Source organism: Ovis aries, chromosome 3, assembly GCF_016772045.2.
Source record: "Ovis aries strain OAR_USU_Benz2616 breed Rambouillet chromosome 3, ARS-UI_Ramb_v3.0, whole genome shotgun sequence".
Taxonomy (NCBI): domain Eukaryota; kingdom Metazoa; phylum Chordata; class Mammalia; order Artiodactyla; family Bovidae; genus Ovis; species Ovis aries.
Genome location: NC_056056.1, coordinates 32,161,285 through 32,183,789, shown reverse-complemented (window position 1 = coordinate 32,183,789; position 22,505 = coordinate 32,161,285). Strand labels below are relative to the sequence as shown.

The 22,505-nt window shown below is 36.2% G+C and overlaps 1 protein-coding gene across 13 annotated transcripts in view; it reads right to left on the bottom strand.

Moving 5' to 3' along the window:
* Positions 1 to 22,505, bottom strand: part of NCOA1 (nuclear receptor coactivator 1) — a 220,385-nt gene that overhangs the window by 100,339 nt on the left and 97,541 nt on the right. For 2 of the 13 annotated variants that reach the window (XM_027966558.3, XM_042245865.2), the window contains one exon: positions 7,402 to 7,562. The exons of the other annotated variants lie outside the window; for them this stretch is intronic. The gene's annotated coding sequence lies outside the window, so the exon portion shown is untranslated. The remainder of the gene's footprint in view (positions 1 to 7,401; positions 7,563 to 22,505) is intronic. 13 annotated transcript variants of the gene reach the window in all.

Here is a 22,505-nt window from a genome sequence, read left to right as displayed (position 1 = left end):
ATGAATATTCACATTTGATTTACTTTAGGATGGACTGGTTTGATCTCCTTGCAATCCAAGGGACTCTCAAGAGTCTTCTCCAACACCACAGCTCAGAAGCATCAGCATTCAGCCTTCTTATGGTCCAACTCTACCATCCATACATGACTACGGGAAAAACCATAGCTTGGACTATACGGACTTTTGTCGGCAAAGTAATGTCTCTGCTTTTTAATAGGCTGTCAAGATCTGTCATAGCTTTTCTTCCAAGGAACAAGTGTCTTTAGATCTGTAGTGAGGACTGAATGAAAAGTGCATGGAAAGGGTGCACTAAGTAACTGTTGGTTATTGTAATTATCTCCCCTTTAGACCAAGAGCTCCATGAGGGGTAGTATTCATTAGTGGATAACTCATCCCATACTTTCTCATTGAAAAATACAAAGGACACTTTTCATTTCTTCATTTACTGACACTAACTATTATTACTATTACTTTACTGGGCTGCTCGGAGCAGCATCTGAAACTGCTTCCTTCTGGAAATATTGTCACCCATTGACTTCTGTGATCCCACACTTTCATCACTCACTTAATAAATAAATCAAGCATCTATCATATCTTAGGCACTGTGCTAGGAGTTGAGTAAACTGTAGATAGGAAAATAAAGGTTTCTGCCCTCATGAAGTGGGAAACACAAACAAGGAAAACACAAAATAATATGTAATTTTCTACAATGATAAAAGTCATAAAGAAAAAGAACAGGATTCATAGAGAAAAACAATAGAAGAGACCTATTTTTAACTGGGTGACCAACTGAGGCTTCTCTGACAAACTTACGTTTAAGCCATGACCTGAGAGATCAGCAGAAGTAGTATGGTTTTCTACTTACCTTATTCTCAGTGCTTTTTGCCCAGTTGGATTAGACTGTGTTAGATTTCTTCAAGGCTCTAGTGTTCCAGTCCTCTTTTCCCCTCATATTATACATTACTTTGGGGGGATATCACTCTCTGAATCATGGTTTCAAAAAACATTTCTAAACCAATTACTCCCAAATCTCTATCTCCCGAGCAGATCTCCTGGGTCTCAGACTCACAACCCACTCCTTACTGGATAACTCTATCCAGATGTCACACAGACACTTCAAATTCAACTTTCCAAAATGAACTTAACATCTCCTCCTCATGTATTTCTTTTTCTCACAGTTGGTACACTGGAGTCATTCCAGCCTCTTCTCTCACAACCGACATGCAATCAAACATTAAGATGTGTCAATTTTTATTTCCATCCTATACTTACAGTCTCCTCTCACCTCTTGTGCAACTATCAAAATAGTTTCCCAGGTGGTCTTCCTGAGCCACCCAAGCAGGCTATCAAAAACATAAGTCAGGTCAACCTCTTGCTTAAAACTCTTCCCTTAATCTTGACTGTCCACAGGATAACTCTAAAGCCCCCAACATAATACACAAAGATTGCACCAGCTCCCATCTATTTTGTGTCCATTATAGAATTTGGTGAATGAGTGATTAAATGTTTGTCCAATCAGCATTAGCCCAACCAATATAACCTATGTATAAACAGATTATACATATATATAAAATATACTACATAGAGTCCATATAGACACATAGATTATATATGCTAAGTTTAGTTTCAATACTAAGGAAAGACTTTAAAAACCTTGGTAATATCCCATCCTCCCTGCAAAGGTAAACGTTAGTCAGAAACTTTACACTGATGTCAGTGTGGAGAGCCTAACTTAACCCAGCAACAAGTATTTATTGAGCTCCTATGCTGTATAGTAAGTCGCTTTAGTCATGTCTGACTCTTCGCAACCCTATGGACTATAGCCTGCCAGGCTCCTCTGTCCATGGGATTCTCCAGGCAAGAATACTGTAGTGGGTTACCATGCCCTCCTTCAGGGGATCTTCCTGATCCAGGGATTGAACCTGCGTCTCCTGCATTGATAGGAGGGTTCTTTAACATTAGCACAACCTGGGAAGACCCACTGAACTCCTACTATTTGCCAGCTTCTGTTCTAGGTGGTGGGAATACAATTCTGCATGAAACTTATAAAAATTCACTGTCTTCATAAAGTTTCATTCTACTGTGAAGGAGAGAGAGAAAGTGAAAAAGTTAATTACAGAGTATATGAAAAGGTGGTAAAATGGAGGAAAATAAGGTAAAAATAGAGGCTTAGGTTTATGGAAGAAGGGCAGCAATTTAAAATACAGTAGTTAGGAGGCGCCTTACTGAGAAAGTATCAGAGTGTGTGTGCTCAGTCATGTACAACTCTGCAACCCCATGGGCTGTAGTCTGCCAGGCTCCTTTGTTCCTGGAATTCTCCATGCAAGAATACTGGAGTAAGTTTCAATTTCCTTCTCCAGAGGATTTTCCCAAACCAGGGATGAAACCTGGGTCTCCTGCACTACAGATTTTTTACTGTCTGAGCCACCAGGGAAGCCCTAAGAAGGTGAGATGTGAGCAAAGACTTCAAGGAGGTGAGGAAGAGAGAATGACATCTGGAGGAAGAGTGCTCCTGGCAGCGGAAGGGCTGTACAGCCTGAAGGGTGGAACGTAACTATACTTTTTGAAAAATATGAAAGAGATCAGTGTGGGTAAAACTGGGGAGTGAGAAGCGGGAGACAAGGCTGCCTCATGTAAGGTCTCAGCTTTTAAAGACTTTAGCTTTACTCTGAGTGAATTAGCCAATCATTGGAGGGTTAAGAACAGAGGAGTAACAAGGTCTGATTTTCATTCTAAGACTTCCTGCACAAAGGGCAAGCATAATCTTTCTGATCTCAGGGACTTGCTATCTAAATAAGTTTCTAGCTGCTAAATGGACATTTCCATTTGGACATTCCACTGTCACCTCAAATTCAACATGTATAAACATAATGGACTTTTAAGTTCCGGGTTTCTATTAATGATAAATAAATGAGATGAGCTGCATTATGGATTAATGTCATCAGAGGAAAACATTTATTAAACCTCCTGTGGTGGGGGAGAGGAAAAATCTATAGGACAAGGAAAATAATTACAATTGAAGGTAGACAACCTCAATGCAAAGATAAATATACCAGACTTGAAATCACAACCACAACAAAAAAAGATGTTGAAAGACCATTCTCAAACACAAAACAAGAATAATCAGTTAAGTGACATATTATTTTAATGAATAAGATGGCTAACATCTTTCCCTGTGAAAAGTCACAGGAACATAAATGAGGTTAACCAGATATCACAGAAGTAAAGAAGTCACTGAATTTTATTTTTACATAGAAATAAAATATATTTCAAAATTAAAACAAAAAAGAAATCATGTGACAAATTAATAATAATGAAGAATTATCAACTCTAAACTTTTCAACAAAAGTAGAAATACAAGAGAGAAGCCAATGATGAACAAGAAAGAAAAATGAAAGAATTGAGAGTCTGCTAAAATCCAAGAGTTTGCTAACTCTTACTTAAAGCTCAGTTTTACTTAGCTGCTCATCTTCTCTGTTACTTAAGACATTAGGTTCTACCTATCTAAGAATCAACCTATCTGAATTCTACAGGCTCTCAAAATACTCCTGGGCATGTATTTCTTATGCTTATACGCTGTAAAATTGTAATTCTCTTGCTTGTTGCCTCTTCTAGACTGTGAACCCCCCCCAAAAAAATTACTAGATCTTTTTACTGTATATCCAAGATGTAGCATAATGTCTAAAAGTTACAGAAGCCAAAACAGGTGATAAATTAAAAGCGAGTTATTTTACTAATATGACATTTAAATTTTTTAAAGAATGTTTAAGATTTTTTTACAATTAATATTTTCTGAAATCTTTCCTAATGCTTTGGAATTCTTTTCTATAATTGAGAAATTGAGCTTTCTTGAAATCCTCTTTCCCCAGTGGGGAAAAAAAAAGAAACTATCTTTTTGGTCTAGAAGTATGAGAATATCTTTTCTAATTCTGAAAAGGTTAATAAGATCTATTTTGAAGAAACCTACAATATTTCACAGTACGATAGAGACACAAAGACATGTATTTACACAACTGTAAATATAAGCAATACAATCTCATAGTTTGTACAATTCTGGCAACAAATAAATCTAGATTTAAAACAGATTGCCCATACCATGCTACTACTGGCTGCAGACTGACATCTGCTAAATTTATCTGAAATTCTGGGGCTGAGGAAACATCAGACAACAATTCAACAGCAATTCAATATCTGGCCTACCAAAATAAGGGCCAATAGTAAGAAGCTATGAGAAAGTCACCAACAATTTGCTGATGATATGATTCTGGTATTAACTACTTTCTATTTACAAAACACAATAAACAGATAGTGGAATGCAAAACCTCTGATGAGTGAAAACTTTTATAGCTGTTCTATTTGTGGAATGGCTTTATATCTGGCAGTAGGGAACTTAAACAAGGTTCATTAAGAAAAGAAATGCTGGTTTCAGGAAGCCAATTTACATATCACCTTTTAAAAACAGAGGTATGGTTTCTAACTAAAAGTACCCTGTTGATTTAAAAAGAGTTGCTAAGTTATACACAATCTCATGCACTCTCTAGAGAGCAGTTTTAGAAACCAGAAACCACATCTACCTCTGTTCAAATGGACCAGACTAAGCCAAATAGATGAGGCTGAAGAAATAGGTCAGTGCTATATATTTCAGTTGAATTATAGATTTCTACATATGAAATTTGTCACTCATCTCCCAGATGAAGCTGAGGATTGCATAATCTGAAAAATAACAATTAATTAATAAGCAACACTAACAATGTACTTTAAAATGCTACCAAGCAGTTAGCACAGAGCATAGACATGAAGGGACACTGAGTTAAACTTCTCCAGGGTTGGATTTTGGGGTTGGGAAGATCCCCTGTGAAGAAAGGAATGGCTGCCCCCTCCAGTATTCTTGCCTGGAGAATTCCATGGACAGAGGAGCCTGGTGGGCTACATACAGTTCATGGGGTTGAAAAGTCAGACATGAGCAACTAACGCTTTCACTTTCCTTCAGCTGATAATATCACACAGGAAAAATCATGATAAATAGAGAGTTCCTGCACTGGGTAACTGCCATAAAGAATATTTCTCAAACTGGAGTCCTCAAATATCTAAGATCTTTAAAAAAGTTTTCACTTTTGTCTTTTCATTTCAATGACAATTAAATTCTTTCTCATGTGATAAAAACAGATGGGGATTTCAGGACTTCTATTGCCCTTTTTATGGCCGAGTAATTTCACATGTTTGGATATAGCACATTTTGTGTACCTACTCATCAAATGATGGCCACTTAGGTTTTCCATTATTGGGGCTATTAAACAACAATGCTACTATGAACATTTATGTGCAAATTTTTGTGTGAACACGGTTTCAGTTCTCTCAGATATGAAACCACTACGTCATGTTTTATTGATAACTCTCTAACTTTTTGAGGAACTGTCAAACTGTCTTCCACAGTGGCTATACATTAAATTCTCACCAGCAATGCCCAAGTATCCAATTTTTCCACATCCTCACCCAAAATTTTTATTTTCTGTTTATTTTAATTATAGTCACCCTGGTATATATGAAATGGTATTTCAATATAGTTTTGTTTTACATTTCCCTAATTACTAGTGGGGGCTTCCCTGGTGGCTAAGTGGCAAAGAATCTACCTGCCAATTTAAGAGACATGGGTTTGATCCCTGGGTCAGAAGACCCCCTGAAGAAGGAAATGGCAACCCATTCCAATGGGTTCTTGCCTGGAAAACTCCATTAATAGAGGAGCCTGGTGGGCTACAGTCCACGGGGTTAAAAAGAGTTAGACATGACTTAGCAACTAAATGACAACTGTTAATGGCTAACCATCTTTTCATATGCTTACTAGCCATCTGCATATCTTTGAGGAAATTTTTATTCAAATCCTTTGCCTATTTTTAAATTTGGCTGTGTTTTTTTTAAGTCATAAGAGTTCTTTATATTCATGTCTAGATCCTAATCTGATATGATTTGCAAATATTTTCTTCCATTCTGTGAATTATCTTTTCATTTTCTTTATAGTAACTTTTTAAAAAATTAAATTTATTTTTAGTTGAAGGATAACTGCTTTACAATATTGCATTGATTTCTGCCAAACTATGGTTAACTTTTGATGACCTAAAGTTTTCAGTTTTGATGAAATCCGACTTATCTACTTTTACTTCTTTGTTTAATAAATACAATGTCTGGGCTTCCTTTACTAATGGCTATTTTTCCTGTGTATGGGTCATATTTTTTTATTTCCTTGTATGTCTAATTTTTTGTTAAAAAAAAAAAAACGAACAGATATTTTAAAGCTAATGACTGAACAGGGATGTCCTTAAACATCTGGAAACAAAAATTCTCTCTGAACCCACAAAGCAGGAACCAAAACTCAGATGGTGGTTATCCCTGGCCCAGAAAAGAGCCCTGGCTTCTTAAGCCTCTGTCATAAACAACGTGCCCATATCTTAATCTTTATGGCCATGAATAAACAGCAAAAGCAAAGAAACAGAGTCTTTGAATCAGACTCATTTTATCTTGTTTCATTTATTCTATTAACTATCAGACTTTTAAAATTGCTTTTTATAAAAGAAAATTCTGTGCACATTCTTTAAATTTATTACACTAATAATGAAGACATTATCAAGGACTTGGCAACTTAACTTCTAAAAATATATAATGTTTGAAACAATGTATTTAACAAATTTATGTTTACCACTAAAAGTTTATTCTACAGATCAAGAAACAATGTTTCCAACCTTTGCATTTTTTTCCTAGATGGAAAAGAGTAAGTTTGGGGAAAGCGTAAAAAAGTATTTTTTGGTTTTCTATTAGCAAATAGATAAGAAGAAGAAAACAAAATAAGTTTTAAACCCAATACTTTAAATTCCTCATACTTAATTTAAAATTTAATTTTTTAACATAAGAGATAAATACAAATGCATTTGCCTTGTGGAAATACTCTATTTAGGAAAAACAGTCAGCAGATGAAACACATTTATAGTAGCTATCTCATTAAAACAATTTGGCAAAAATACCCTCAAATACCTTCAACGTTTCCTTGTAGATCTGTAAAACTAGATGACTCCAGTTATCTTAAAAGAACATGGGGAAACTGTAGATACACTGTACACGTCTTCCAAAAATCAGCTTCACATTGTTCTAACTTGTGAAAAATACATTGGCATTAAAAAAAAAAGATTAAAATCAGCTTTCCTGACTACAGCTATCTTTAAACAAAAAAATAAGTATCTGATATTTACTTGCATGTGCACAGTAGAACAGTTTATAGTAAACTAGCAAAAAGGCAACAGCTTTTAAAAAATTAAGTTATGGTCATATAGACAAAAATTAAGTGACAAAAATGGCAATGTCTGTCTCTTTCCATGAAACAAAGTTCTTTAAAAATAGAGTTACAGTTCCTACCTGGGAGACTTCTTTGTTCATAATGAGTCCTCAAAACAGATATGGTCAAATATGGTGCTCCGTAGGGTAGTTTCCAGTGGAATGGGGGAATACTCTTTTCCAGAGATGGCTCTAGTAAGTCTCTTCACTCTTATCTCATTTAAGACCAGTTATGCAAACAACTAAAACAAAGGAGAAGGAAAAAAATAAAAGCAGAAGGGAGGTTAGATCGTTATTTTATTTTCTAAGAAATAATAAAGGTCAGAAATGTTAAGTTAAAAAAAAAAGACACAACTTTTCAGGCCAAATGGAAAAATACTTCCAAAAGACAATGGATGAATATCTGATTTCACAACTGAAGTCCTTCTGGTAACTAAATATATATTTCTATTTAAGACTGCTGCTTAAGTAATACATAATTGCATTCTGCCCTTAATGTTCTGAGAGGCCCATTTATATGTCTTTTAAAAAAAGTTTTCTGGCTGCATTTGTATGTTTATCTTTCTTTCTACCTATAAATTCTGATTTTTAATGTTTTCAGTTTGCATTTAATTCTTTCATTTCTGTAACACTTCCCATTATATATTAAAGTTACTATGGTATTTTACTTTCAAATCTTTTATTGAAAAAGTGTACAAACTTTATATATTCATAATACCTAAAAATAAATTTCACTGACTTCTGTTTCTTTTTTTGTGTGTGTATGTTTTTATTTTTATTATTATTATTTTTTAATTTTTATTTTTACTTTATTTTACTTTACAATACTGTATTGGTTTTGCCATATATTGACATGAATCCACTAAGGATGAATGATCTTGTATTGGACTAACTTGCCCACAGATAACAATGGACAAAAAAATCTGGACAAAATAAAATTTATTCAAAGACACGGAAAAGTTACCAAAAGCAGGCAGAAATGTGGGACATTTGATAACTGAAAGAAAGGAATACTACTGAATAAGATCTATACTCACAGAGAACTCTTCCCAGTATACCCCTAAGTACTACAGGGAGGCTAGGCCTAAGGGAGAAAACCACTGTCTCTTTGGCTTGAAGCATTGGAGAATGTAGTTCAGAGCTGACAGAATGTTTGATAATAAGAGGAGAAAGGGCAATAAGGATAGGGCAAGAAAGGATAATAAGAAGGGCAGCAGAGCAAGGGGGTAGGGTACCTTCAATCTGTGTACAAATGCTCCTTAAATCCTTGGTTGATCCTCCGAACTGCTCATGCACAGGGACACTCCAAGCAGCTCCATACAGCCATACCACAACTGAGATTCCTTTCTGCTGTTCATAATCACACACTCCTCACTCCCTTTTTCTAACTCTTTAGTAACCACTTATCTCCCCCCATTTCTACAATTTTGTCACTTTGAGAATATTATAAAAATTGAATCAATTCCATACTTGAGTCAAGTATGGAAATATTTTGTAATGCCTTTTTCACTCAGTATAACGCCCTTGATATCCAACTTGTTGCATATAAAAATTGTTTGTTGCTTTTTATTGCTCCATGGTTTGAAGGTACCACAGTTTCTTTTTCACCATTCACTGTTGAGGTACATTTCGGTTGTTTTCAATTTGGGGCTATTATGAATAAAGCTGCTATAAATACTTGTGTACAGGTTTCTGTGTGAATATAGGTTTTCATTCTTCTGGGATAAACATCCAGAATTGCAACTGGATTGTTCAGTAAGTGTGTATTTACTAGCCAGTAATTTAGTTGCCTACTAGAACAAAAATCAATACTCTTCAGAAAAAAATAACAATCCACAATAGTATCCACAACATCCAGTAGAGAATTAAAAAATTACTAAACATGCAAAGAAACTAGAAATTGCAATTCAAAATCAGGGTAACAAAAATCAGTTGAAATTAGCTGATAAGGATGTTAAAGCAGTTATTATGAGTATGTTCAAGATGTTATAATAAGTTAACAGATGGGAAATACTGGGAGCAAATGGAAACTATAAAACAGAAGTAAATGGAAATTGAAGAACTAGTTCAACATTGAAAATTTTCAATTCACTGGACAAGCTTAACAGTAGATTTGTGATGGCACAAAAATAAGTTGGTGAACTTGAAGTAAAAACAATACCAAATATGAAGACTGGACAACTGAAAAAAAATTTTAAACCAAAAGCTGACATCTTGAAAAGATAAAAAAAATTATTAATACTTGAGGTAAGATTAAGTAAATCCTTTTTCAGGGGTTCACTAAGACTCAATAGCATTAAGATGTAAATTCTCCTCCAAATTAATTCATATACTCAAAAATAAAATTAGTTGTTTAGTTTCTGCATATCTAGTGCATTTTATGATCAAAGAATATAAATCTATTTTTGTTTTATTATATATTTATAATGGAGGTTTTAAATGCTTGAGGCTTTTGCTCTTTAAATAAAGACTATATTTTCTCTTAATCATGATTTCCCCCAATGATGAATTCCAGATTAAAGTGGAATGTCTATCTAATGTTAGAAAATTGGATGATTCTATGACTGGATCCAAAAGTGCTTACCTCTTATAGTCCCTCTAAATTAGACTAAGTGCTTTTCATATTTTCAAGATTTTTTTCCTTCTTTCCTTGATTTAAATGCACAATTTGAAAATGCAAAGAAACTTGGACTGGCTTTTCACATTGACATAGTTTAAACTATTAAAAAAAGAAATTTATAGGTAGGTTAGTCCAATTTACATTGTACTTAGTTGGGTTTTTCTCACTGTATTGCTAAGTCACTTCAGTTGTGTCCGACTCTGTGTGACCCCATAGATGGCAGCCCACCAGGCTCTGCCATCCCTGGGATTCTCCAGGCAAGAACACTGGAGTGGGTTGCCATTTCCTTCTCCAATGCATGAAAGTGAAAAGTGAAAGTGAAGTCACCCAGTCACGTCTGACTCTTAGCGACCCCATGGACTACAGCTCATCAGGCTCCTTTGTCCATGGGATTTTCCAGGCAAGAATACTGGAGTGGGGTGCCACTGCCTTCTCCGATTTCTCACTGTATATATCTAGCTTATTTGTATTTGCAATCAACAATGCTATAAAATATTTCTTGGATGATAAGATTCCTCATGATTACTACTTTGTGTTCTTTCATCTTTGGAACAATGTATCTTTGAATTTCCCTAGGTAAATCTGCGTAAGAACTGGAAAGTAGTAATTGAATATAGCAAATACAGCATTTTTTCATCTAGTCAACCACAAGCCCAGGTTCTGTCGTTTTCTGCCTTTCAAGGAAGAGCACTCCTCAAAATCATTTGTGTAGTTAACACTGCAGATAAAATCTTTGTGAAATAATGCCACTGTCTTCCATAAAACCTGCGAGTTTTTACAGGTACTTTTTTAAAACCAGGCAGTAACTGAAGCCAGATGGATCCTGCTAATGACTGAGGGTCCTGATGACTCATGGCCAAACATGTGAGGGAATACAGAAACAATGCTGAGAAAGGAGGCTGAGCATACTCACTCAGAGACTGCATGAAGACAGAAAAGCACAAGATAAATCCATACTCCAAAAAGATATGTAGACAATGAGAAGCAAAAAATATGAAAACCAAGAGATAGGTAATACACTGAGAACCAAAAAAGACAGGAGGAATATGAATGAATAGGGAGAAAAAGAGTACTGCTGATGATCTGATGTTTGTTATTATGAAATTAATTAGCTTACTGTTCTTAAAACGTATCTCTCTAGTATTTATTATCTATTATCTGTGCTATCCAGAGTTCAGTATTTTAAATCTTTTCTCACCCCCAGGAGCCCAAAGCAGGAGATCTGATATGGATGGTACAAACTCCTTATAGACCCTCGTGCCTGGAGGCTTCCCATTACTTGTTCCAATTCTCTCCTTACGGGTAAGGCCTTTCTGTCGTCATTATCTGCTTCCAATTCTGTCACAAGTTCTGGCTAGTGCAGCACCTCAATTCCTTTAATTTCGTTTAATAAATTATTCAGTTTAATCTGCTAAATTCAATCTGATTTAAGAATCATATGAGGAAACAAGGTGATAGAAAAGTACCTATAATGCACTAAATATATAGAAAGAGTAAAAAAAGGAAATCTATAAAACACTCTTCTTCCTTTGTTACTTTGGAGTCAGGCAGAGGTATAGGGCCAGAATTTTTAAATATAGAGAGAAACAGAACAAAGGAATATCTATGGATCTACCACCCAGAAGTAACGACAGTAAACATTTTTGATGCATTTTAATGAAGTATTATCAATAAATCAGAAGTCCCCAAACTCATACAAAGCCTATTCCGCTTGCTTTTGATAGAGATAGCCACTGACATAAATTTAATATTTATCTTCTGGTCAAATTTTTTCTATCCATCCATAAACAATATACACTGATGTTTTATACTTTAAAATATACATGCTTAAACTGTATACTATATATATTAAAATTACAATGTTTATAAGGTACTTTAATAAAATTAGTGCAGATTGAAGGTTGTCTTTATCATAAAGTTACTTTAACTTTTCTTCTTTGTGATATACTTTTTGATGAGGACAGAAAGGGATAATGTTAGCCAGAATTCCCAGTGTGCTGGGATTAATAGCTTAGTTTAGCTATGCTGTCATCCAATAATAGGTTGTTATAAATAAACCATTAACATTAGTGGCAATTATAAATTATTTTGGTTACAAGTAGTTAAGATTCCAAAGTTCTATCTGTGTTCTTATTAATTCTACCTCAAATAAACTTTAAGAAGTAAAAGGGTACCTAAAAAAACTGTGTGTAGAAATAAGTTTTTTTCCTTGGGATGGATCAAAAGAATTCTTTTGTGAAAGAATGAAGAAAAAAATGATGCCACCAACTTTCCTATTAGTAATGACACAAAAGTCATACTCTCCAAACCAAAGACAAAAACAATCTAAATGAAATTTGAAACCAAGCCATCCATAACAGTTTTTAAATGTCTATAAAGTTTATTGACTTCTCTACAGTATATAGTTGTCTTTTCTTATTAACACTGTTAAGAGAAGGCCTAAAAGAAAATCAACACTTTAAAAATAGAACAGTTCTTCTTAATAGAATGACAATATTTGCTTATTTTTTCTTGTTAATCTTCAATTTTTAGAAGACTGACTTCATTGTTGTTATGATTACAAAATGCGTTTATGAAAATCTTGCCATTTCTCTCCAGAAAAGTACTTATTTCTTCACACAATTTTTGGGGTGTCTTAAAAATCTGGGTAAATGCATAGTTATTGTTAGAAGATAAAATTGCATTATGTTGGAAATATAGGCAAAATGTCATTTCTTGATAAGAACAAGAGTTCCAAAGGGACAGAGCTGGGAAACAAATCTTGGTAAATGGCAAGTATTCTACAGTGAATCAGCACTACAGAGAATGACCGTAGGAAAACTTGTCATACACATGTGCAACAAGAGACGTGAAGAAAAATATTCATGTTAGCAATGTTTATGAGAGCAAAGATAGGAATAATCCATGTGCACATCAATAACAGCATGGCTTAGCAAAGCCTAGTATATTGCCACACTAAAATCTCACACTAGTTAAATAAACTGACCAAGATCTAGCGATTCACATCTGCCTACAGGCAACCACAGTCCCTTGTGAAAATCCAGGTGGTTCAGTTCAGTTCAGTTGCTGAGTCGTGTCTGACTCTTTGCAACCCCATGGACTGCAGCACGCCAGGCCTCCCTATCCATCACTAACTCTTGGAGTTTACCCAAACTCACCTGATGCTGGGAAAGATTGAAGGTGGACATGAGTTTGGGCAAACTCCAAGTCAGTGATGCCATCCAACCATCTCATCCTCTGTTGTCCCCTTCTCCTTCCACCTTCAAACCTTCCCAGCATCAGGGTCTTTTCCAATGAGTCAGTTCTTCACATCAGGTGTCCAAAGTATTGGAGTTTCAGCTTCAACGTCAGTCCTTCCAATGAACACTAAGGACTGATTTCCTTTAGGATGGACTGGTTGGATCTCCTTGCAGTCCAAGGGACACTCAAGAGTCTTCTCCAACACTATAGTTCAAAAGCATCAATTCTTCAGCGCTCAGCTTTCTTTATAGTACAACTCTCACATCCATACATGACTACTGGAAACACTATAGCTTTGACTAGACGGACCTTTGTTGGCAAAGTAATGTCTCTGCTTTTGAATATGCTGTCTAGGTTAGTCATAACTTTCCTTCGAAGGAGTAAGTGTCTTTTCATTTCATGGCTGCAATCACCATCTACAGTGATTTTGGAGCCCCCAAAAATTAAGTCTGACACTGTTTCCCCATCTATTTGCCATGAAGTGATGGGACCAGATGCCATGATCTTCATTTTCTGAATGTTGAGCTTTAAGCCAACTTTTTCACTCTCCTCTTTCACTTTCATCAAGAGGCTCTTTAGTTCTTCACTTTCTGCCATAAGGGTGGTGTCATCTGCATATCTGAGGTTATTGATATTTTTCCTGGCAATCTTGATTCCAGCTTGTGCTTCTTCCAGCCCAGCATTTCTCATGATGTACTCCGCGTATAAGTTAAATAAGCAGGGTGACAATATATAGCCTTGACGTACTCCTTTTCCTACTTGGAACCAGTCTGCTGTTCCATGTCCAGTTCCAACGGTTGCTTCCTGACCTGCATACAGGTATCTCAAGGGGCAGGTCAGGTGGTCTGGTATTCCCTTCTCTTTCAGAATTTTCCACAGTTTATTGTGATCCACACAGTCAAAGGCTTTGGCATAGTCAATAAAGCAGAAGTGCATGTTTTTCTGGAGCTCTCTTGCTTTTTCCATGATCCAGCAGATGTTGGCAATTTGATCTCTGGTTCCTCTGCCTTTTCTAAAACCAGCTTGAACATGTGGAAGTTCTTGGTTCACGTATTGCTGAAGCTTGGTTTAGAGAATTTTGAGCATTACTTTACTAGTGTGTGAGTTGAGTGCAATTGTGTGGTAGTTTGAGCATTCTTTGGCATTGCTTTTCTTTGGGACTGGAATGAAAAGTGACCTTTTCTAATCCTGTGGCCACTGCTGAGTTTTCCAAATTTGCTGGCATATTGAGTGCAACACTTTCACAGCATCAGCTTTTAGGATTTGAAAGAGCTCAACTGGAATTCCATCACCTCCACAAGCTTTATTCATAGTGATGCTTCCTAAGGCCCATTTGACTTCACATTCTAGGATGTCTGGCTCTAGGTGCGTAATCACACCATCATGATTATCTGGGTCATGAACATCTTTTTTGTACAGTTCTTTTGTGTATTCTTGCCACCACTTCTTAATATCTTCTGCTTCTGTTAGGTCCATACTATTTCTGTCTTTTATTTAGCCCATCTTTGCATGAAATGCTCCCTTGGTATCTCTGATTTTCTGGAAGAGATCTCTAGTCTTTTCCATTCAATTGTTTTCCTCTATTCCTTTGCATTGATCACTGAGGAAGGCTCTCATCTCTCCTTGCTATTCTTTGGAACTCTGCATTCAAATTGGTGTATCTTTCCTTTTCGCTTCTCTTCTTTTCACAGCTATCTGTAAGTCCTCCTCAGACAGCCATTTTGCTTTTTTTCATTTCTTTTAATTGGGGATGGCCTGGATCCCTGTCTCCTGTACAATGTAATGAACCTCCATCCATAGTTCATCAGGTACTTTATCAGAACTAGTCCCTTAAATCTAGTGCTCACTTCCACTGTATAATCGTAATAGATTTGATTTAGGTCCTACCTGGATGGTATAGTGGTTTTCCCTACTTTCATCAATTTAAGTCTAAATTGGCAATAAGGAGTTCATTATCTGAACCACAGTTAGCTATTTTTTTTGCTGACTGTATAGAGCTTCTCCATCTTTGGCTGCAAAGAATATAATTAATCTGATTTTGGTGTTGACCATCTGGTGATGTCCATGTGTAGAGTCTTCTCTTGTGTTGTTGGAAAAGGGTGTTTGCTATGACCAGTGTGTTCTCTTGGAAAAACTCTATTAGCCTTTGCCCTGCTTCACTCTGTACTCCAAGGCCAAATTTGCCTGTTACTTCAGGTATTTCTTGACTTCCTACTTTTGCATCTCAGTCCCCTATAATGAAAAGGGCATCTTTTTTGGGTGTTAGTTCTAAAAGGTCTTGTAGGTCTTCATAGAACCGTTCAACTTCAGCTTCTTGAGCATTACTGATTGGGGCATAGACTTGGATTACCGTGATACTGAATGGTTTGCCTTAGAAACAAACAGTAGTAATAAAGCATTATCAAGTACGGGCTCTGGAGCCCAACTCCACCATTACCAACTTCCTGACCTTAACCTCTCCATGCATCCGTTTCCTCAACTACAAAAACCAGGATAATATTTGTACCTACTCAGGTCAGGAAGCAACAGTTAGAACTGGACATGGAACAACAGACTGGTTCCAAATAGGAAAAGGAGTACGTCAAGGCTGTATATTGTCACCCTGCTTATTTAACTTCTATGCAAAGTACATCATGAGAAACGCTGGACTGGAAGAAACACAAGCTGGAATCAAGATTGCTGGGAGAAATATCAATCACCTCAGATATGCAGATGACACCACCCTTATGGCAGAAAGTGAGGAGGAACTAAAAAGCCTCTTGATGAAAGTGAAAGAGGAGAGTGAAAAAGTTGGCTTAAAGCTCAACATTCAGAAAAATGAAGATCATGGCATCCGGTCCCATCACTTCATGGCAAATAGATGGGGAAACAGTGGAAACAGTGTCAGACTTTATTTTTGGGGGCTCCAAAATCACTGCAGATGGTGATTGCAGCCATGAGATTAAAAGACGCTTACTCCTTGGAAGAAAAGTTATGACCAACCTAGATAGCATATTCAAAAGCAGAGACATTACTTTGCAGACTAAGGTCCGTCTAGTCAAGGCTATGGTTTTTCCAGTAGTCATGTATGGATGTGAGAGTTGGACTGTGAAGAAAGCTGAGCGCCGAAGAATTGATGCTTTTGAACTGTGGTGTTGGAGAAGACTCTTGAGAGTCCCTTGGACGGCAAGGAGATCCAACCGGTCCATTCTGAAGGAGATCAGCCCTGGGATTTCTTTGGAAAGACTGATGTTAAAGCTGAAACTCCAGTACTTTGGCCATCTCATGCAAAGAGTTGACTCATTGGAAAAGACTTTTATGTTGGGAGGGATTGGGGGCAGGAGGAGAAGGGGACGACAGAGGATGAGACGGCTGGATGGCATCACTGACTCGATGGACGTGAATCTGAGTGAACTTCGGGAGTTGGTGATGGACAGGGAGGCCTGGCATGTTGCGATTCATGGGGTCGCAAAGAGTCGGACATGACTGAGAGACTGAACTGAACTGAACAGCTGTTCGGAGACTAAACATTTAATGTTGCTGTTGTTTAGTCGTTAAGTCGTGTCGGACTCTTTCTGTGATCCCACAGACTGTGGCCAACCAGGCTCTTCAGTCCATGAGATTCTCTAGGCAATAATACTGGAGTGGCTTGCCATTTCCTTCGCCCCAAGGACCGTATTTTAACGTATGTTAATTTTGATTACTTGCTCCCCTTAAAAAAGGGTGAAAACACCTTAAAACCAAAATTGCGTGTTTAAACACTCTGCATATCAACTACTAAATCTAAAATATTAATGACTCTTACATCTACTTTTATATTCACATTAAAGAGATAAATACTGAAAAGTCTATACCAATGGATTTTAATACTAATAATTCTTATAAATACATCTGTTTTAGACATAAGCTATTTTCAAAACAATTGCTACCAGAATCTCAGTTATCACCCTTGAAATCTTTTTCACTCTCATACCCTGTGTATGTTACTCACCAAGCCCCATCTGGTCTATTTCAAAAATAAATCATCAATCAACAGACATACAAATCCGACACCCTATTCCTGCTTAGACTCTTTCCATGAAGTTTTATCTCACACATGACAAAACCCAAAACTCACAACACATAGCAAGTTACACTACAGCCACACTAATCTGTCCTTCAGTTCCTCTCCATTCCCCAGTCTTTCTTCCCCATTCCACAGCCTTCACTACAATACAATCTCTGCTGTGAATAATCCCTCCTGTTTTCTTCACCTGTTCAATTCCTTATTCATTGTCCAAGCTTAACTCCAATTCAATTTCTCTTACCCCAGTAATCAAAATCAGCCCTCCATGACAGTTTCAACTTTTTCTTCATAAAATTAAAAAAATATATTTTTACATATTTGTTTGTGTGATTATGTATACCACTTACCTTCCTCACTAGACTGTAAAACACCAGGTGTACATTTTAAACTGGCACAGAGTAGGTATACAACATTTTAGAAGTTTAATTTGTGGAATAAGTGAATCTGTTCTAATTCAAGAATGGCAGTGAAGTTGAAAGCTCAAAGAGAATGAGGATCATTAAAGTGGTCAAAGGACATTACAAATCTTTCTAAACAAGTGCAAGAAGAGTATGAATGGCATGAGGGGGACAAACTAGATTATTAACATAAAGGATTAGGCAAAGGTTTAATGGTGAGAACACAGGGAGGAAAGAAAGATGAAAGTAGTAAAACTGTTAGATTAGTCTCTACTAACTAGAGAATGCCTATTTCTGTGGCATCATTCTGCAACATAATTTACCTCTCTGTTTTTGTCATACTGCAAGAGAAAACACCAGGTTTTGAAAAGAGCCCATATTCAAAGAGCTAAAAATGAAATGTAACACCTAAACTACAATAGTTTAGTTCTTTCCTAAAGCGCAACTCTACTAAAATGGAAGAATCTGGGGGAGAGAAGATCAAGAAGAGATGAAGATGTAGTAGTTTAATAAGAAACAAGAAAGTCTGAGAAGGAACAAAGATATTTAAAAGCAACTGAGGGTAAGTTCGGAGAAGGCTATGGCAACCCACTCCAGTACTCTTGCCTGGAAAATTCCATGGACGGAGGAGCCTGGTAGGCTGCAGTCCATGGGGTCACTAAGAGTCGGACACAACTGAGTGACTTCACTTTCACTTTTCACTTTCATGCACTGGAGAAGGAAATAGCAACCCACTCCAGTGTTCTTGCCTGGAGAATCCCAGGGGCGGTGGAGCCTGGTGGGCTGCTGTCTATAGGGTTGCACAGAGTCGGACACGACTGAAGCAACTTAGCAGTAGCAGTAGCAGAGGGGAAGTCTTGCTGGATGATAGAGTGTAAACTACCCCTTTCACTCCAATAAAATCTTTAGGAATGGCTTGATTTTATTCATCACCAAAAAAACAATGTTGGTATTACATTTTTTATGTTTCTTACTTGTTTTCTACTTTGCAAGAACTCTTGAAAAGAGCTCCAAGGACAGAGAATGGTAGTCTAAGGAAGAACAATTTGTCCCCCAACCATACAACAATTATATTATGAAAACACATAGGCAGTTAAACTGAATGATAGAGTATTCTATTTCTTATTGAAAAACAACATATTTCTTCAGGTCAACTAACCAATTAGCAAACTAATTGGTTAATGTAAGGCCATAATGAAGTCAAGGATTATGGGTCTGGATCCCTATGATCCATTAATATTTCTATTCCAAAATGAAAGACTATATGCCTAATCTTTGGTAAATAGCCTTTCAAATGAGAGAAGCTGGATAGCCCATTAATGGCAGACAAGAGAGCATGAACAGATGAATGAAAGTCATCTCTATCACTGTTGGCAAAATTTAAAGTATACGTCACACTAATTCCGAATCCAGGGTCATATTAGTTTGTGAAAAGGGTCAAAGAACCTTTGAAAGTTTGGAAAATAATTCTATTTTGGTCTCATGTAAATTCTTTCAAGAAAGTTCACCATGTAATTTTAAGTCTAAAACAAACCCAAGCGAATGCTTTCCAAGAATAAATTAAGGATTACATTTAAAAAGAAATGACTACTTATAATGTAATTATCTCATTTTAATGACTCTTAAAGTAATTAAACAATTTAACAGAGGGAAAAGAATCTATGAAAGGTCCTGTTAACTGTTAACCATAGTAGAAGAGTTTTTTTTTTTTTAACACATTTTGTTTCAATTCCTCTCACGCTTAGATCTAACAAAAGCAATAATGTAATGTAAGTAGTAAGTAACATCAAATTCCTAATCATAATTGAAAAGACAGTACAAAATGTCTACTCTTTCCTGTTTAACCATCTGGAACATGTTACAGACTCCCTGAAAGCAAGAAAAATCTGCAAGTATAATTACACTCTGGGACTATTAGCATGACATGCTTCAATAAATACTCCTAATAGGATTTGCTGATATAATAATTGGCAATAAAATGGATGGATTTTCTTTATTTGGCTATTTGTTCTTACTGACTAAATACTCAAGAAAACCAATAAATTGTCCCTCCAATAGAAAACAAACAAACAAACAAAAGTCCACCAAGCGAGGACAAAGTGCGACAGGTTGCAGAGGCAGAACTTAAGAGATGAGCAAAGAGCAAAGATTTGCAAACACCTGGGTTCAATTTTTATTTTCCCTCCCACTGTTTCCCTTTCTTTCTCCCTTCATCCAACCCCAATCTGGCATGACTATCTGCTCTCTGGTCAGAAGTGACTTGGTTAGGGTTAAAAGAAAATGTTATATGCCATCTTGGAGTTGGTCAAATTCCAGTAGGCTGAAGGCCTTCAGACAATAACACGGGAAAACATTCAAAACTCACTCTACTCCTGATGGGTTTGGAGATGTAACATTTAGTTACCTAAACTGGAAAGGTTAAGCAAAGGAAGAACCCAACCAACTAAGATGTTCAGGAAGACAGTTCTGGCAGCTGAGCAACAGAGTGAAGGGGGCTGTTGTGATAGACTAGTTCTGATACATTGAGCAGCTGAACCAATGCAGCAACAGTGGAGCTGAATGAGACACTGGACTAAACCAACAAGAGGAGGAGGTGAAAAAGAGAGCCCCAATTGTCAGCATGTATGAATTATGAAAATAATTCATGTTTTCTGTACAAGTCTAGAAAATACAAGTAAATAAAAAGAATAAAATAAAAACCACCCACAACTGTTTCATCTAGAATTAATGCAAACATTTGTATATCTATTCTACAAATATAGAAAACACCTATATAAACCTTTATAGTTTTAATGATCAATGCACATATAAGAGCATCTTTATTCACTAAATTTTTAACATAATTTTATTATTAATTTTATTTATTTTCGGCTGTGCTGGATCTTGGTTGCTGCATGCAGGCTTTCTCTAGTCACAGCAGCAGGGGCTACTCTCTAGTTGCAGTGCTCAGATTTCTCACTGTGATGGCATCTCTTGTCGTAGAGCAAGGACTTACAGACTTCAGTAATTGAGGCACAGAGGCTTAGTTGCCCCATGGCATGTGGAATCTTCCCTGAGCAGGAATCGAACCCATGCACCCTGTGTTGGCAGGCAGATTCTTAACCACTGGACCAACAGAAGTCCACTAAATTTTTATACACACAACTTCTCATGTTATTAAAATATTCTTCTATGTTGTCTGTAAAATATTCTTGTGTGTGTGAGAGAGAGAGACAGTTTTTAAGCAGAGTGTGGGACTTTAGATTAGTTCCAATTTTTTGCTATTAAAAACAATACTATGATGAAGCATCTTTCTGGCTAAACCTTTACTTTCATTCAGGATTATATTCTCTAAATAAGTTCTACAAACACCGAGTGTCCTGTAATGGGAGTCTAGGTGTATATTAAAGACATTTAGCCAAGACTGAGTTTACAGGAAATAACAGATGTCTGAGAGAGAAGCTAATGAATTTTCAGTTATGTACACATTAATTATGAATACGACACCCAAGTAGATCTGTATAGCTGACTTCCAAAGTAGAGGGATATAAAGGTCTTCAGAATCAATGACATATTGATAATAATGGAATAGATGAGAGGACCAAGAAAAAGTATGAAGAGAGGAGAATGGATTACTCTGGAAACATTCCCATATTTAAAGAAGGGGGCAGTTACAGCCAGAAGATCAAGTAACAAAAAGAAAGAAAGAAAGAAAATGAATAAAGATAAGAGGAAAACTAGAAGTTGAGAGCAGAGAGACTATAATGTCCAGTTTCAAAAATTATTTTGAACCTGACAAAACAATCACAATCCCTTTGAGGATAACAGCAACACACATCTATCAGATATCACATATTGTTTCCCAGTTGCAACAGTAAATCACACTGCATTCCTTCTGATGACCTCTTTTTGTTGTGAATCTCAGTTTATGGTAGGTGCTGTGATAAAAAGCAAGCACCATGTGGAAATCAACATGAAACAGGAAATGAGGGCCGCAGTGCCCAAGCTAAGCCCAAGATGTGAGAAGTTATGCAGTACTCTCAGATGCACACATCCTATTAGTAAGCAACTGTGGTTATTTAAGAATAAAATTAAAATATTACTTCTTCTTTGAATTCATGTGTATTATTTTTTCAAACAGCTGCTAAGTTGCTAGTACATACATACTTATTAAGTTTTTTGACCAAACTACTTAATAAATGTAGTTATTCCTTGGATCAAAGGACACTATGAACTTAGAAATAGTCATTACATCTTTACCAGACCCTTAGTTACATCCATTATACCCTTACTATGAATATATTCAAACAAAGAATCCAAAAAAAATGTAGATAGTGAAAGACAACTTCTACTAACAAATGAATGGAAGAGTTATCAACCTGACTTTATGCTAGGAATGGAAGTATGGAATAGGAATATTCCAAAGATATTATAAATATTTTTCACAAATAATTCATAAATATTATTCACAAAATTAACAGATCAAAGAAGAGTCAAGTGATGATTCCAAAAGTTACTGGTAAAACACCTGATTAACTTCAACACTTCTGATAAAATTTTTAGAAAAATCATTAAGATTTTTAAGAAACACTTTCGTTTATAAAGGGTATCTAGAGAACACAGAAAATGCTGTAGATAACTGTGAAATATATGAAGTATACACTTTAAAAACAGAAACAAGTCAAGGACATTCATTCACTAATCACCACCTATATTCCACTTGTACAGGGAATACTTAATCTTTCTAGCATAGTATATACAATGGGAGGTGAAAGAATCAGTATTAAAGAAAACTTGGCCAGAAAATGGGAAACGAGAAACTGGATTATCACACATGGCATAATTTTGAGGACTAAGCCTGAAGATGGCATATGTTACTTCTACTCACATTCTAGAGACTAGA